This window comes from Pteropus alecto, unplaced genomic scaffold (genome assembly GCF_000325575.1).
Source record: "Pteropus alecto unplaced genomic scaffold, ASM32557v1 scaffold57, whole genome shotgun sequence".
Lineage (NCBI taxonomy): Eukaryota > Metazoa > Chordata > Mammalia > Chiroptera > Pteropodidae > Pteropus > Pteropus alecto.
The window spans coordinates 3,828,060-3,844,530 of NW_006442508.1; the positions used below are offsets into that span (position 1 = coordinate 3,828,060).

A 16,471-nucleotide genomic window follows, 5' to 3' on the forward strand; every position below is an offset into this window, starting at 1 on the left:
TAGGTCTATGGTAGTCTTAGGCTCTTTATGACTCAAGGGAATATGTTTATTTCATGCATGTAAACGTGATGAAAGCCCAATTCACCACAATGCATTTGGGCATTCCACGGAACATAGCACTTGTTCAATGTCTTTCTAACATATCTGAGTAATTCCACATATCAAAAATCTACGATTCTTCAAGAGGATTTTTACCACTTGTAATTAGCGGCTAGTCCTGGCGTTTAAAGCATGCAGTAAATTCAACATCCTTTTATTGCATATACTGTAATTGGTGTATCCATGTCTGAGCCTATCATTGGACTGAATTTGTTGCAGTCAAGGACCATCTTAGTTGTTTCTTTCCCTTCACAGTGTCTGGTATGGAGTATGTCAATATTCAACAAGACATGTGTGGAAGGAGAGTTACAAAGAAAAATACGCACAAGATGCATATACAAGAAATATACATGAAGATGATGCAAGTATAATAAAAGGGCACTGGGTCCAAAGTTGCTCTTTCTCTGTGCTCAGATGGGGATTCACAATGTCCTTCCAGAACCACTGAGGCTGAAGTTTGTCAGGGATTCTTTGGTTTTGGAATGGAAGATGATATGTTTCAGTTATATATAATCACCTGAAATGGATCCAGATTCCTGGAGGGAAGTGGCAAAGCCTCTGTTTTTCCTCACAGAACTCCCTTTCTCTTTATTTTTTGTAAAAGAAAATTAACTAAAATGAATTAGAGAGAAAAGAGGAGAAAACATCACCACCTATGCTGGCTTTACCAACATTTCTTGCTTTAGCAGCAATAAGGTGTAAATATATATTAAAATCACCTCCAGGGAAGAGCTGACAGCCCTGCAGGAACAATAGGAAATAGTTCCCTAGAGAACTTACCTGAAACTTGCTCCCTGATAGTCATCTTGCCAGTCTCTATGGGAAATAAACTCCCACAACTGACAGAACTTTCTTTTTTTTTTCAGTATTGAGAATAGCTATTAGTTTATAGTTCACACCCACTAAATCTGTATCCATGTGACAAAATACTACCTTCTTAAAGATAAGAGAAAACATTTCTGGTCTGAATAACCCTTAATGGATCCAGGAAAACAGAACCTAGCAGAGAAGTTAGGCATGAAATAAATATTTATTGTAACAGCAAATAAAGTAATAAGCAAATGACCTTTTGAAAAAGACATTTATCTCATGTAAATGGATAAACTATAAAGGTGAAACCATGGTAAAACAACTATAGTTGTAAAACAATTAATTCCAAGTTTTCAGTGGTAATAAAATATAACTAATTTACTTATTGCTCTAAGGTTCTTTGAAAATTGGCATGCAGCTAGGTTAAAAACATAAACATTGCTGAAATTTATTTTAATATACATTAGTTAGGTATCATTTCCCCCCATTTTAGAACTAAACAGATGCTAGTGAAAATTTATAAAGGACAGAAAAGTATGAAAAAGTATATAACACGGCTAATAACTGTATTATCTCAAGATAAACACCGCTAAAATCCTTATCTAGCACTGGAACAGATGTTTTCAAGGGTCTTCTCTGTCTCATTTTTAAAGAAAAACTCTTCCTTATTTCTCTTTAAAGAGTAGGTATGTCATGTTTTGACATCTACCAAGTCTTTCATATAGTAGCATTCTCACAAAATGAAACTCCAGGACATTTCTAATAAAAGGTTAAAGTGAGAGCAGCAAACCACTATGTGGTTTTGTCTCTCTTGTAAAAAAGAAAAAAAAAAAAAATTAGTGGGCAATTTAAAAAAATAACTAGCTCTTATCTATTATTTATATGTAATGGAAATTTAGAATTGTCTAAAATAACCTATAGAGACATAGAGTAACACTGTTGTGCATTATAATTAAGTCTTCCCATTTATGTGTAAATTAGAAGAGGTTATAGTCCTCCAAAGGTCTGGTATTTATTAGAGACATAGCTTCTGTTTCAGTTTCCTAACCATGATTTTATTGCTAGTATTATAAGATAATAATAAATGTAAAGCACCTTCCAAAATGAATCTAATTTCAACCATGCTATCGAAAAAAAGGTTATATTCACATAATTTATGAGAAAATTATTCTCTGCATTGCCATCTCTTTTTAAATGAAAACTTTTTTGAAACATTCTATTAAGTGATGCAGAAAATAATCAACCTTGCAATCTAATTGCAACAAGGGAGATACTGTTACATGTAATAACTTGCAAAAAATTAAACATCTTTTGGCATGTTTTTAAATGCTCAGTTCAAACTAATCCTATGCTAGGAAGATTATCAACAAGTACTCCTAAATTTCTTTTAATTTTCTTATATAGGACAGAAGAAATCAAAAGTTCTTGAAATCAGCAAATTGTTAGTGAAAAGAGTATAGTGCTTCAAAATCGCAGCTGCAAGAAAAATACAAATTCAGGTTACACACAAATCAACAAAGCAATATGTATAAAGTCACACTGATAAAATTTCACATAACACTAAGATGTAGCAAGCCATATGCAATCAGTCTAGCCTCCAACACTGTCCTGTGTACTAAGAAGGCTTCATTTTAGAACCAGAGGCATCGACTTTACTTAAAAATATCACCAAGTGATCATCTACATCTCCAGTTCTATAAGAATTTCTCCCTATTAAAGAAGAGTTAGCTTTGTTTTTACTAAGCCCAAGTGTGGGTGAGTGGTATACAGATCACTCTAGATGACATAAGGATTGAAATGTCTGACATAGAACATGCTCAATAACTGTTGATTAAGTAAAAACAAACAAACAAACAAATAAACAAAAACCATGTAATCAAGAAAATAGTCAGAATTCCTGAGGATAACTAGAGACCTGTATTTTTAAAATAATTTCCTTAACATTTCTAACACTTGAAGCATTATTTGGGTCAACAAACTCCTTTGTTGCAAACTCCAGATACAATGCCATTGATTATCCCTAGCTTGATGATAATAGTAACAAAAAGCGATAATAAATTTAATAAAATCAACAACTATTTGAAATCAGCCTCAGTGAGTAGATTTGTCTGAAAGGAAAGAGAAATCCATGTGTTGGGGCCTAGATCAGACCTAAATTCATAAAGTGACTTCTCTGTATTTTGCTTACCCTTTTAAAACAGTGACATGTGTAAATGATGGTTAATACTGGAGAGTATGGTTAACAATTACAGGAACTTCTAGACTCCACTTTGAACGCTTACATGTCTCCCAGATCCAAAGGCACAGGCTTTTTCTAATATATGTTAAATATTTTCATCAAAAATGGTATCATTTGAATTTGTCTGTTTAGTTCATGCTTTGCCCATATGGTCAAAGGTTTAAAAAACGTTTTCACAAGGTAGAATATAGAGGCCCAAATCATAAAGTTATCCATATCCCTATTATTCAAAGTATAATCTATGGACTGCCATTACCTGAAAGATTGGTAAAAATGCAGAATCTCAGGCATGTTCTGACGTATGCACCAGAAAGTACATTTTGACAAGATGACCAGGTAATTCATGGGCATGTTAAAGTTCAAGAACATTGCTATATATAATTCATTTTCATTTACTGTCATATCTACCTGAAGAATCGTGTGGAATACTAACACTAACTGATCAGTGTTGGGAGACATTAATATATTAGAAAATGGAATCAAGATTCCTAAAGATCTGGGTAGACTGGAACCTGGCTCAAGACTAATAAATGCCTACTTTTTGTTAAATGTCCTGCTAAGTGCTGTTTACAGTGGTAGCTTTTTTTTCTCTCACAATAAACCAATGAATCAAATGTTACTAACCCTATTTTACAGTCAATAAAAAATGACAGGCAAAAAATTTAAGTAAAACAGGCCTAAAATTCTGGCCTGTTTTACTCTAAAAGCTCTGTATTCTCCCCATGACACATCTTTTATTATAAATTTTAAAAAATCATATCCATATGTAAGAAGACTAAGCTGAATGGCAGTTCATGTAAAAAAAAAGACCTGAGAATTGTAATAGACAATAAATTTACCCTAAGTAAATACTGTAATGTAACACTTAAAATTTTATAGGCACCCTTAGAAGTACCCTGCTCTTATTTTGGCAGGATCATCAAAGCAGACTGTATTTTCAGCATTACCTTAATTCTAGAACTATATTTTAAAAAGGTGCATTGGATATGCAAGAGCAATTTAGAAATAGGCAATTTAAAGATGGTATGCCAGTTCTACAATGTCATCCAAGATCTATACTGTCCTCTGATCTTTCTACTCAACTATTCTTAGCAAGTGTTTGTTGCCTCATTAACACAAGGTGACTGATTCACCTCTTGCATCTGAATTATAGCCAGTAGGAAGAAGAAGTGTAAAAACAAAAGGTCCATCAATGTGAGTTAATCCCCTCGTAAAGGCATTTTCATGGACAATACATGCAACATTTTCTCCTTAAATGTGACTGGCCATTAGTTAGTTAGTCAATGGCCATCTCTGGGAGCTAAGAAATGTGAATTTTATTGGATTTGTCTCCAGTAAAACTGTCCTTCTGTTAGTAAAGTAGAAAATAGATTTTAATAGGCAACTAGTGCTCTGTCACAGATCATTAAAAAAAAGAAGAGAAAGAAAAGCAGAACAAGAAGCCTCTAATTTTTTCCACTTCTTTTTCTGACACTTCATTATTAGAGTATAGAAACACTATAGATTTTTGAACATTGATTTTGTATTCAGAAACTTTACTATATTGGCTTATTGTTTCTAGTAGTGTTCTTGTGTTAATAAATTAGATTATTTTTAGTTGAAGGGAAGCACCAGAATGACCACACCAGAATGACCGAGGAATCTGAAAAACCAAAAGATACAGAGAATGGTTAAACGTACCATGTACATTTCAACTTGACAGAGTGACTTCATAGCTATCTTCAAAGATATGATGAATTATTTACCACAGAAGCCATAAACAAGAACAGTAAGAGTTACAAAGGGACCAAATTGGACTGACTATAAGGAAGGATATTTTATTAAGAGTTATCCAATCAAAAACTAGCAAAGCCAATGAAAAAGTCCCCCATCTCTGAAGAATTTCATCAGTCAGAAGGAATGTTTGTTAGGGATATTGTAGAAGGGCTAGCTGTCTATGAGGAAGATCAGATTAGGAGAAACTAAAGAGGTCTTCCAAGCCCAGATTCAGGTTCTAGTAATGATGACCACATACTTTCTTTGCATATCACGTACAGAATTAATTGAATATACAGAGTTAGACTTAATCATATGTACAGAGTTTAGAAATAAGCTAACTCATCCATGTATGTTGTCTAAAACTAGCCTACTATATTATGGGAAATGCCCACAGTCTCACATTGTGAAGTCATCCTATACTTGTTTATGCATCATTATTTTCAAAAGGAATATCATTTTTAGAAAATAGTACAGCATCAAATGCACATGTTTTCAATAGGTTTTGTCAAATAAGACAAACATTTATTGAAGTTAAATATGTTGTCAAGTTGATATCAGATTACAAACACAATGTGAATCTTTATTTTTTTTTAAAATAATAGACCACTGGGTCTAACACAAGATGAATTCCATTGTAATTTACTTTGCAATTAATTACATAATTAAATTTCAAACCCCAAGAGAAAACACTCTGATTCAAGCTGCATATCAGTTGATGGTTCTCATTATATCAACTGACATGATGAACAAAGTAGAAATTTTCACAAAATAGGCCACAGGCTGTACATAATTTTTTAATGCATAGTGTTATAGCTCGTAAGTCTATGTACCTAAATAAAATCTCTATTTAAAAATCCATAAAATTAAAATAGTGCATAATATTTTAAGATCAAGATCAAAGACAGATTCACTAATTACAAAAAAACAAATATCACTTCTTTGAGCAACTTACAAACATGGGACTACAACCCACCATTATAATCACTATTGTTTATTGCCACATACTGAAATATATTCCTTCTCTATTTTTCATATATCTAATTATTATTATATATAGATGCAAAATTTTCTCATTCTATGCAGGTGCTCCATTATATATAATGATTTATATTTATAAGTTAGATAAAACCTTCCATCGGTCAAGATGAAAAAAGAACATTTAAGTAACATAATATTTCAGAGCTGGATATGACAACAAAATTTTCAAACTGATATATTAATGTAGTATAATCAATCAACAAGTGCTCATTAAGCTCTAAATCTATGCCCACAGTAGAGGTTAGATTTTTTAAAAAGCTCTTCTTCCTCTCTAAAAAAGTAAAAACTGTTCCATATTCAGAGAGTTCATTAATAAGATTATTTAAATCTCATTCTCCTGATTTAATAGATTGTATAGTAATCATAAGCTGGCAGAAAGAGTCATATGTACATGGGAAAGGAGAAAGTAAGAAAAAATATATAATTTGACCCATTCTATGTTTAAGATCTATATGATGCAATAGCACAATATTTCATTCTGTATGTATTTTAGTTTGATTTTATGGATGCATTTTTTTCTGATAAGCTTGTAATGTTTACAAGGAGAAACATACTATTAAATGAGAGCAAATAATGCTTACAGCTATGCACACATTTTATTTAATGCTTATGGTGTTGCCCTTACCAAGTAGTTTTGAAGATAAAAATCAAACTTAGATTGCAATTTAAAAAATAAAGTAATACACTAATCAATAACAAAGAAGTGCAGACTAACAAAAAAATTCACTAAGACGCTAAAAAATTTTTAATGAAATATAGATAAATGTTGAATCACTGTCATGTATGTATCATAGTACAGTTATATAAATTAGAAACTCCAGGATTTTGCTTGGAAACAGCAAATTAATCCTAGTTTGAGCAGGTATAAGTGATATACAGCACCTAGAGGATATAATATATAAAATAATAATCTTAATTCAATACAGATCAGAGAAATAATATACATTTCTTTGACTCACATTTGACAAACCAAACTGACAAATTTAAATCTAACATTTAAAAGCAGGTATTTGAACTAAATGTATTTTAATTATCAAAAACTTGATAGTAATATTTTACAGAACTTAAAGTCTATTTGGAAGATATATATCTTACAAATTGCAGTATTCTGAGCATCGATGATCTGGAAATCCAGTAAAGTCTTTTGGCTATATTCAATTCTCTTACTAAATATTCAGCAACTCATTCTATTAGAATTGTATAGCTGAGATAAAATGGAACTAATTATAACTTTCAAAAAGTTAGATAATATATTTCATAAGACTATTCCTATAATCTCTTTTTCCCAATTCTTGACATTTGATTTTTTAATTATAGTTATCCAATAATTGCATATATAAAAAATAACAATAATATAAAAAACTGTTGCCTAACAGAGTATTGAATCTTTGAAGGCAATCTGATTATAGGATTTATATCATTTTGAGACTCCTAAGTCCTTGGAGTGATTCTTTAAAAAGAAAAAGCAAAACAAATGCATATTCTTTAAAAACATGGGAAATGGTATTAGTAAATTAGATCCAAGTGAGAAGAAATATAATTTTTTATATGTACTACTTAGAAACACTTGACATTTTAGACATAAATTTGAAAATTACACTTAGCCCAATGAAATAAATGGATTGATAGTATAGATGTTGCTTGTATAATGAAGACTTCATGTATAATCTAGCTTTGGATATAAAAACACCCTTACTACATAATTCTAGATCAAGAAACACTAATTATGATGAAGTGTTGTTGAATTGGAGATGATTTTTAGCGCTACAATAAAAAAAGCAAAACTGTTCTATGAAAAAAAATCAAAATATTAAAAATGGGAACAAAAATACAAAATTTTAACACATAGTTAGCAAACTAAGGTCTAATGTTTCCTGACAAGGTCTGAACCATTGATACTGCTGGTTAATCACTTTCATGGGAAAAAACACACCACTTCACTATCATAGGCTTTCTACCTTACTATAAAAATTTAAATTCTGAAATGTTTCATTTACCAGTCATTAATTGCACTATAAGGAAAGGTAACCAGATTCATGAGTAAACTAGAGATACTCAACATATTTAGTTACCATCAATGTGCAGACACAATATAGATGTTATTAACACATGTTTCAATTAACACATGTTTCAATTCCTACCTTAATTTTTAAAAATCTTTCCATTTGATAAGTCTTCATATTATGTTTATTTTTATTTTTGCTTGTGTGTGTGTATTTATATATATAATGATATATAGAGATGATATATAATATATAGGTATATATTATATGTGTATATGTATATATTCATTATATATAAATCAACTATTTTCTGAATTCAGAAGAAAAGATTAATCCTGATAAAACTATTTCCTTCTTTTTGACTGGAATGTTAACTGTAGGTCACACTAGTTCTCCAAAACAGAGTTGCTCTATATCATCTTTCACACACATCTATATCCTTCATTTCTTACTCTTTTGTATTATTTTAGTATAGGTCTGAAGTTCAGGTTTGGTGATAGCTCTTAAGGTAAATAATTGTCTAAGATCTCTTCTTTGAAGACACATTTAGACTCAAATTCTTCCATAAATAACATTCTAACCAATCTCCTAGAATCAGAGACATTAACAGCCTTTAGTTCTACTATCTTCTTTCTCCCATCACTTTCCTCTTCTAAATTTTCAAAATTAAATTATTTTATATCCACAGTTTAAATGACAATATAGACAATATCTGCAATAAGCTCTCTATCTCCATGACTTTTCTGTCTTACATAGGTGTTGTTTTCAACACTATCATTTTCAGTGGTAATAAGAGAAACTTCTTTCACCACAAAGGTAGGTAACCTTTCTGTCTATCAGTTGTATCCAAATCAGTCAGACAAAAATGAAAATTGCTCATTCAACCCCAAACTATATTTAAATATAGTGAATAATGCTATCTACTTTAACTTTATTATAAAGAAGTTATATTTTGAAATCAAAAGGTCAACGACAGAAACCATGGTATGTCCACGGCAATGTAGGAGTACTCATCCCTTTGCCAATCATATGAGAGAGAGGCAGTGGTTACAATGTTGGGACTCAAATGAACACATACAGTATTTAACATTCAGCAAAACATGGCATTTCCAAATAAATCCAAAGGGAGGGGATAAGAAACAAACATGCTTTTTAGTATGAAGCTGAGATGCAAGTGATCTAAGATCTGCAAAACAAAAGCCAAATTAATTTAATTGCATCTCTAAACCTCTATATTGTATTTTAAAAGCCTAATGCTATATTTTTATTCCCCTCGACTTCCTCATTGACATCATCTAATCTTGTGTCATTATCATAAAAGACTGAATAACTGAAGAAACTGAAGAGACTTGTGGTCATAACCAGACTGCTCACTCATTTCTGTATAGGCACTTAACAGAAATAAAGGACCATAATTATTCTCTATGTGTCATCTTCCCCTCTCAATTCCAAAACTCACATTCTCTTTTGAGTTTTAGGTGTCTTGATTTATGATTTTTAAAAAGTTAAATAAAACATGAGTGTGGGAGAGGTATATTTTCAGATTTCAAAGTAGTTAAACCTTGGAAAGTGTTCTCCCAAAATTTTTCAAATGAAGTACATAGACCCTTGGGAGCTTCTTAAGAGTAGAGGGAATGTTTTATCTTTGTTTCTCAAAACACATTTAGGTGCTCAACAAATGGGGATTCTCAGCCAGGTAGCTCATCTGAATGGACTCTTAGATTGAACTAAATAGACTTCCTAATTGTATTACAAATAGAAAGGCCATTCAAGTCAAAACTTAAATCACTCGGATCAACAATTTATTATATTTTTAGGTTACAATAAAGACATACGATTAATACTGATGTTATCTTTTCTTCTTTCAATCATTCACTTATTGTTTAATGCAACAGTAAATGAAAGTTATCCAAGATATAAAATTTCAAAAAAGTAACAGTAGAGAACATAACTACAGAACTAACTTCTAAATACATTTGAAGCACCTAGAAAGTAATGTTTAAATTTCACATAGGTGTATAAAGAAAGCATTACTTATACCCCACTTGCTGCCACCTTTAAGACTGAAATTTTATATACAACCTCCAACAGTTTTCTTTATGCATAAATATATGTTTTTACATGCACATTGTAAACTGATTATTTGCTTTTTAAAATTTATTGTTGGTATTTTGTATATGCAATATTTGTGGATAGACAAACAGGTTTGTTCAATGAATGGTCCAGGTTCTCTCCTGAAATTGCCTGGCATTTAACTAGCTGAGACAAGCATTTTCCTTCTCGCCCAACAAGAGATGCCATGTAAGATTTTAACTTTCCTCAAAGCCTGCAGTTGGCATGCAGCTGTCACTCTCACTCTCTTACTAGCTGATATCCTGGATCAGATTATCTTTCAAAACTCAGACTGTTTTCTTCCATTTTTGAGGTCACTTTCACACTCATCTCACATAAAATGAGAGCACCAGGGTGGTGTGGTCACTTTCTTATAACAGAGTCCTATGGTGTGTCCAGCTCTGTCCAGCCCACACAGGTTTTCTGCAGAATTCCAAGAAAACTAGAGACATTTGTGACTTGCCCATGAGCCCCAGTTGGAGTAAGGTCACACTTTACTAGCGTGTGCCCCCAAAACTGTGTATCAGTGGCATCAAATGTGGGGTGAGTGCTATTACTTTGTGCATGTCAAAAGCATTTAACTGAGCACACCAACAAAGAGATTTTCCTAGAGTTAAAACAGCTTTTAGTGAACATAATAGTCATGTGGTCAGGTGATCTGTGGACGAGAGATGCCCTGAAACAGTCAGATAAAGTAAATCAGTGTCTAGTCTCCCTCTAAAACTGTCTTCCTCTAAAACTCCTTTTAAATATCCACTGGACTTTACTGATTTAGTTTTCTTATCAGCTAATTCCTCATAACTTTCATGTTTCTTTTTTGCCAAAATTGTCAGGTTTCCTTGATTTTCTTTTTTCAGATGACTTGTTGCTTTTGTCTGTGATAATTTCTTCCACATGTATACCTAATATCCATTTTTACCATTCAGGGTTCAACTGTTCTTTTTAATTTCCATACTAATTTAAAAAATTATATTTTTCCAATAAATGAAATTTACATATAACTCTTTATAAGGACAATAAAAATTATCTTTAAGTTTTCTTTTGTTCTCTGAGTTATCTTTAATCCTCCAGAGTTGTTTTACTTTTAGTTTGTCTTGACTCTTTGATGATATTGACTTTTTTCAGATGACACATGGCCTGCTATTGTCCATTCATAAATATAAAGTATTATGTTAGCTAACATGCATGGGTAAGGTTTGTTTTCTCACCAGTTGTCTATATCTCTTCTAGATGATCTCTCTTAAATTGGAAGACCATTTGTAGTTTTTATATAAATATTTGTGCATTTCAAAAGCTAATATTCCTACGGTTTGCATAGATAAGAAACAGGATATCGCACTCTGAAAACTTCCCAGAGTGAAGAGTAAGTAATTTGGCAGTGTAGACAATTCTTTAACTACAGGACAAAATTATGTTAATTATGTTTCTTTTAATTTCTCTCCTTGGCTCTGTGTGAGTGTGGTGTGTATCTAGGGCAGGAGTTGAGATACATAACAAAAATTTATCAGAATATAGCCATACTCATTCATTTACATATTGCCTATGGCTGCTTTTACACTATAGAGACAGAGTTGAGAAGTTGCAACACAAGACTTTATGGCCTGCAAAATCTAAAATATTTACTATGTGGTCTTCTCTTTAAAAAGTTTGCCAACACTTGGTCTAGAGTGCGCTTAAGCTCTGTGATAATTCTGTCTCACCTTCTAATACTAGCAACTGTGCTCAGGTTGATTACTTTCTGTGTTTAGAGAAAAATAATCAGCATTATCTTGATGGCAAAAACTTCAATTGCTGGATACTTGGTTTATAACAGAAAGAGGGAGGAAGAAAGGCATCTGTCTCAGGTATTCTAAAAGTGTTTACTTAATAAATTACCTGGTTGATTCTCAATGGTCTTTGCCTTTATTGACGCTAAACTGGGAGCATCTCTGGATTTTCTTGGGAAATCTCTGCATATCTCTGATGTTTGTAGTATATTCCATATCAATCTTATGCCATTTGCTTTCTATATCTCATCTATCATAAAATCTCTGATTCACTATTGGCATAAATTATTTTTTATTTATTATCATTATAACCGTATCTTCTGTTTTCACAAAATTTCTGATAGGTCTATAAAAGCTTTAGAAATAAGTGAGCTAGATTCTTATGTTCAAGCTCTCAGTGAATACATGAAACTCCAAAAGAAAAAAGTTTTACAAGAACAAATAATCAATAGTGCTAAATACTGCAGAAACTTCAAGTGAGATGTATGTGGAAAAGAGGCTCTAGATAAAGAAACAAGAAAGTTATTGGTTATCTTGGAGACCAATATAACTATTAAGTGGAATAGTGGGGGAAGAGGGCAGAGAGCAGTAGCTTGGAAAATGACTGAGATTTGAAGAAAGAGATACAGCAGACAGATACAACTTTCTAGTGTTTGACTCTGAAGGACAGGATATAAATAGGCTGGTGTGTGGCTGGCAGGGAATGTGTGATCAGACTGTGGCTTTGTCTGCTTGCTTGTTTCTGTTGCTTTTCCTTTTAAAGATAGAAGTGAATAAATCAAACACAATCCAATGGAAGAAACTTTGAGACAGAAAGGCAATTTAGTTGAAGAAAGAGTGAGAGAGAGGGAGTAATTTATGAAATGTTTCCTTGAAGAGCCAGAAAAGAATAGAAACCTGGGCATAAATAGAATTTACTTTAGATAAAATGGTAGACAGGAATAAAAGAGGAAAGAATGGGTGTGGATTTAATATAGATATTGATAGCAGTTAATCATAAAAGTTCATCCTATTCCTTTTACTTTCGGTGTGAAGTGCCAGCTGACAAAGTATATTAGGTGTTAGCTAGCATAGGAAATTCAGTGAGGGTTGGAATAGCTGCCATAAATAATGAAAGAGAGATAATTTGGATAACACTGACGTACCGAAGTAGTATTGAGGATCCAACTGAGGGTAGGTATCATTCTTCCATAGTGAGATTAGCAAGAGAGTAACCAAAATTTGACCATGATGTTTAAGATGAATTGGAAGGAAGTAAAAACATAAGATAACTGACAGAGAGAAAATGAAGAGGAGTTCAGGACTGTGCTTTTGAGGTCAAAAATGCAAGACGGTGTAAAAACACAAAGTAGGAGAGTTGCAAAAAAGAAGCTGTGATTAGAGAGTAAAATATTTAAAATAAAAATAATAGAGATAAAGCACATTTATGTCATGATTCACCCCTTATGTAGTTTTTCAGATGAGTTATCTAATTAAATTCTCACATAAAATTGAAGAATTATTGCTCATTTCTCTTAGAGATGAGAAAATTAAGTCTCAGAACAGAAACTTGTAAAGGGTTATACATGTCAAAACATAATAGATCTGAAATTTGAAAAGAACAGGTGTATCTACAGTCAATCCTGTGTTCCTCATACTCTCCCTCTGTCTAAATGATATTCCATTGGGAAAGGGACAAGTAGAGAATAACAGTTCTCTGCCCTGTATCCTCTCCTATACTTTCTACCCATCCTTTCAGATACAATTTCACATAAAGAATATGACCACTTTGTGGAAAAGTTTGGGAACCGCCAATCTGAAGAAAATTTTTTATTTGCAACTATGTTTTTTCAAGAGCACTTAGGAAGGGATATTTCAGAATTTTCTTCAATAGAAATCTCACTTTAGTTTCTGTTAGTGCCTTACATAACAAGAATACATGTTATGATTCAGGTATATAGCTATGCCTAGTCATTGGTACCTTTTCCTTGTAAATATTGTGAAATAAGCCTTCATACATCTTGGTGGTATAGAGAGAATCACTGAAAAATAGATCTAACCCAAAACAGCATTTTTATTTTGGAAACATATTTACAGCCTTAGAATTCTGTTAGAATTAATTTTCAGGAAAGGTTTGGAAATTGAAAGGCTAGGATACACAACAATAAGGCAGTATCTGTGTTTGAGAAAATGGATTCAATGTTAATTAATCTATAAATCCCTGAGCAATGGTTTTTGGAAGAATGGAAAAGAGAGAAATGAAACAAAATCCACCATTCACTTCTGATTCTAAAAAAAGTCTATCAGTACTTCCTCTTTGCTAACGCACTTTGTTTGCTTTAAGACATTTCAAGAAGGCAAGCAAAAGGACAGCACGATTGGAGCAACAAGAAGCCTGAGAGTGAAACGAAAGGCCTCACAAAATCTCATTCCCAGATGATATGCACATGTTGTTCTACATTTCTAGAATCTGTTCCTTGCAATGATCATGCTCTATTTGTTCCATTTTTGTTGCAAAACTGCCATTGATAGCAGCTTTTACCAGCTATCCTAGGTAAATACTTCTTACCTTTTTTACCTATCACTTCACTCTATTAATTTCCTTCAAATCATTTAGCGTAATACTAGTTTTACGTGCACTCATTTATTCTCACTCTTTCTGTCTTCTTTTAACCCCATTTTTACTGTATGAACAATTAGATCCGAAATAATGTATTTTATGTATAACTGTCCATCAAGAATCTTACACACAGTATGAACTTGATTATCATTTGCTGACTTAATTAATTTGCCATCCTCTGCTTTGTGAGAGCAATCTTCCAAAGGCTGACTGTAAGATTTACTGTGTGGCTCAGGATTGTTTTTGGTTGCAAGCAACAGAGACTCTACAATTGCTCATCCAAAGGGAATAGTTGTTTTGTTTTGTTTCGTTTTTCCAAAGAACAAAATGTGCAGAGGTAAGTAGTTCAAGAAAGGCATGACAACTCCACATTACCTTGGTCCTGAGATCCGTTTATTTTTCTGTATTCGCAGCCTTAGCATTCGGCAAGAAAGGCTAGAAAATGTAGTTTTTGTTTATTTACTTAAGCTGAAGATATTACAAAAATATCAGGGTTCTGTTAATAAGAAAGAAGTCTGAGCGGAGAATTAATAGTCTCATAAACACACTAAAATACCTCTTAATTGCTAACAACAACAACAAAAAATCATCATCAGCCACATAGAGTGTTCTATACAGGAAACAGAATATTTATAAGAAAGCCTAGGGAGTACTGAGATAGAACAAAGAGAGAGAGCTTAATAAAATACATATTTAATGGCAAGATAAGACAGCCCGATGTGTGTACATACCCACTTTAGGAATGACCTTTCCAATGAGATGGGAATATTCAGTTTGTTGGCAAGGCGTCTTTTCCCATAGACCATATTTGTATTGACACAGCCAACTCTTAATTCTGGGACCCTCTCTTTTCTATACTTCATTTTCTGACTAACATTTTTTCTGATGGGCATATTCTTTTGTTTGATATTTTAATATTTTCAATTAGATGAAGTTTAGTCTTGCAATTCAGGAAGATAATCTTTCTAAGGCAACTTTACATATCTCTGATCTGATATATTATGTGCTGACTTCACAGTTTAACTCTCAGGAAGCAACTTCATTTCCATTTTTTCCCTAAGTTCTCCTAAGATATTTCAGCATAGTTATAAAATATTGACAAATGATGTATGTAATAGACTATAGTTAGTTTGCAATATAAAATTGACTAATAGAGATTCACCATAAAATATCTTCCCAAGTTTGTTTGATTAACTTTTCCTTCAGTTGCTATTAGGCTGGGTAATCATTCCTAATAGTATTTTAGGAATGAAAACTCTTCTGTTAAAGTCTCAATATTATAATATTGGATTTCCCTTGAAGACTTTTGGCAAATGTATTATTTTCTTAACCTAAGATTTTAAAAGTTTCTGAATGTTTGGTTGCTTAATATTCACCAACACACTACCAATTTATTTTATTTTTAAGAGCAAGGATTTGGAACCTGAATGTTGCAATTTAGGTGGGCTTTACATTTACCAATTGTAATTTTAGGCAACTCATGTGACATCTCTAAACTTCATTTTCTTCATCCAGTGATATATCTGCCACTGTGATATATCATCCAGTGATATATCATCCAATGATATATACACCATTGTTTTAAAAATCAGATTGCATAGGCATGAGAAAAAGTAAGGTGGATAGAATAATCTTTGTTAAGGAAAGAATTTTTAGGTGTTGTTTACTTCTAAATTTCTACGATTCTGTGCAAAATAACTTTAAATAGAATTGTCTGCTTGAAAATTCTCAATGCAGATATCTAGCTACAGCTTCTTTGGAGGGTGGCAGAGAGTTTGGATGTGTAATCTTGGATACCTAAGGGGTGTGTGTGTGTGTGTGTGTGTGTGTGTGTGTGTGTGTGTGTGTGTGTGAGAAAGGCCCTTGAAAAGATAGGAGGAATCCAAGGTGAAGAGAATGGGATTAAAAACTGCAAGTCAGGGCTGAGGACCAGCTCTCCTAGCACTGCCATAATCCAGAATAATACTCTGAGGCATCTAAGAATTCTAAATTTAAACCTGGCCTTCCAGTTTTTCTGGTCAAGTTATAAAGTTTTATTTAATAATTT

At 32.4% G+C, this 16,471-nt stretch overlaps 1 protein-coding gene across 1 annotated transcript in view; it reads right to left on the reverse strand.

Annotated features, from left to right (window-relative positions):
* KCTD8 (potassium channel tetramerization domain containing 8) overlaps nt 1-16,471 on the reverse strand; it is a 230,010-nt gene that overhangs the window by 91,034 nt on the left and 122,505 nt on the right. The gene's annotated exons all lie outside the window — the stretch shown is intronic.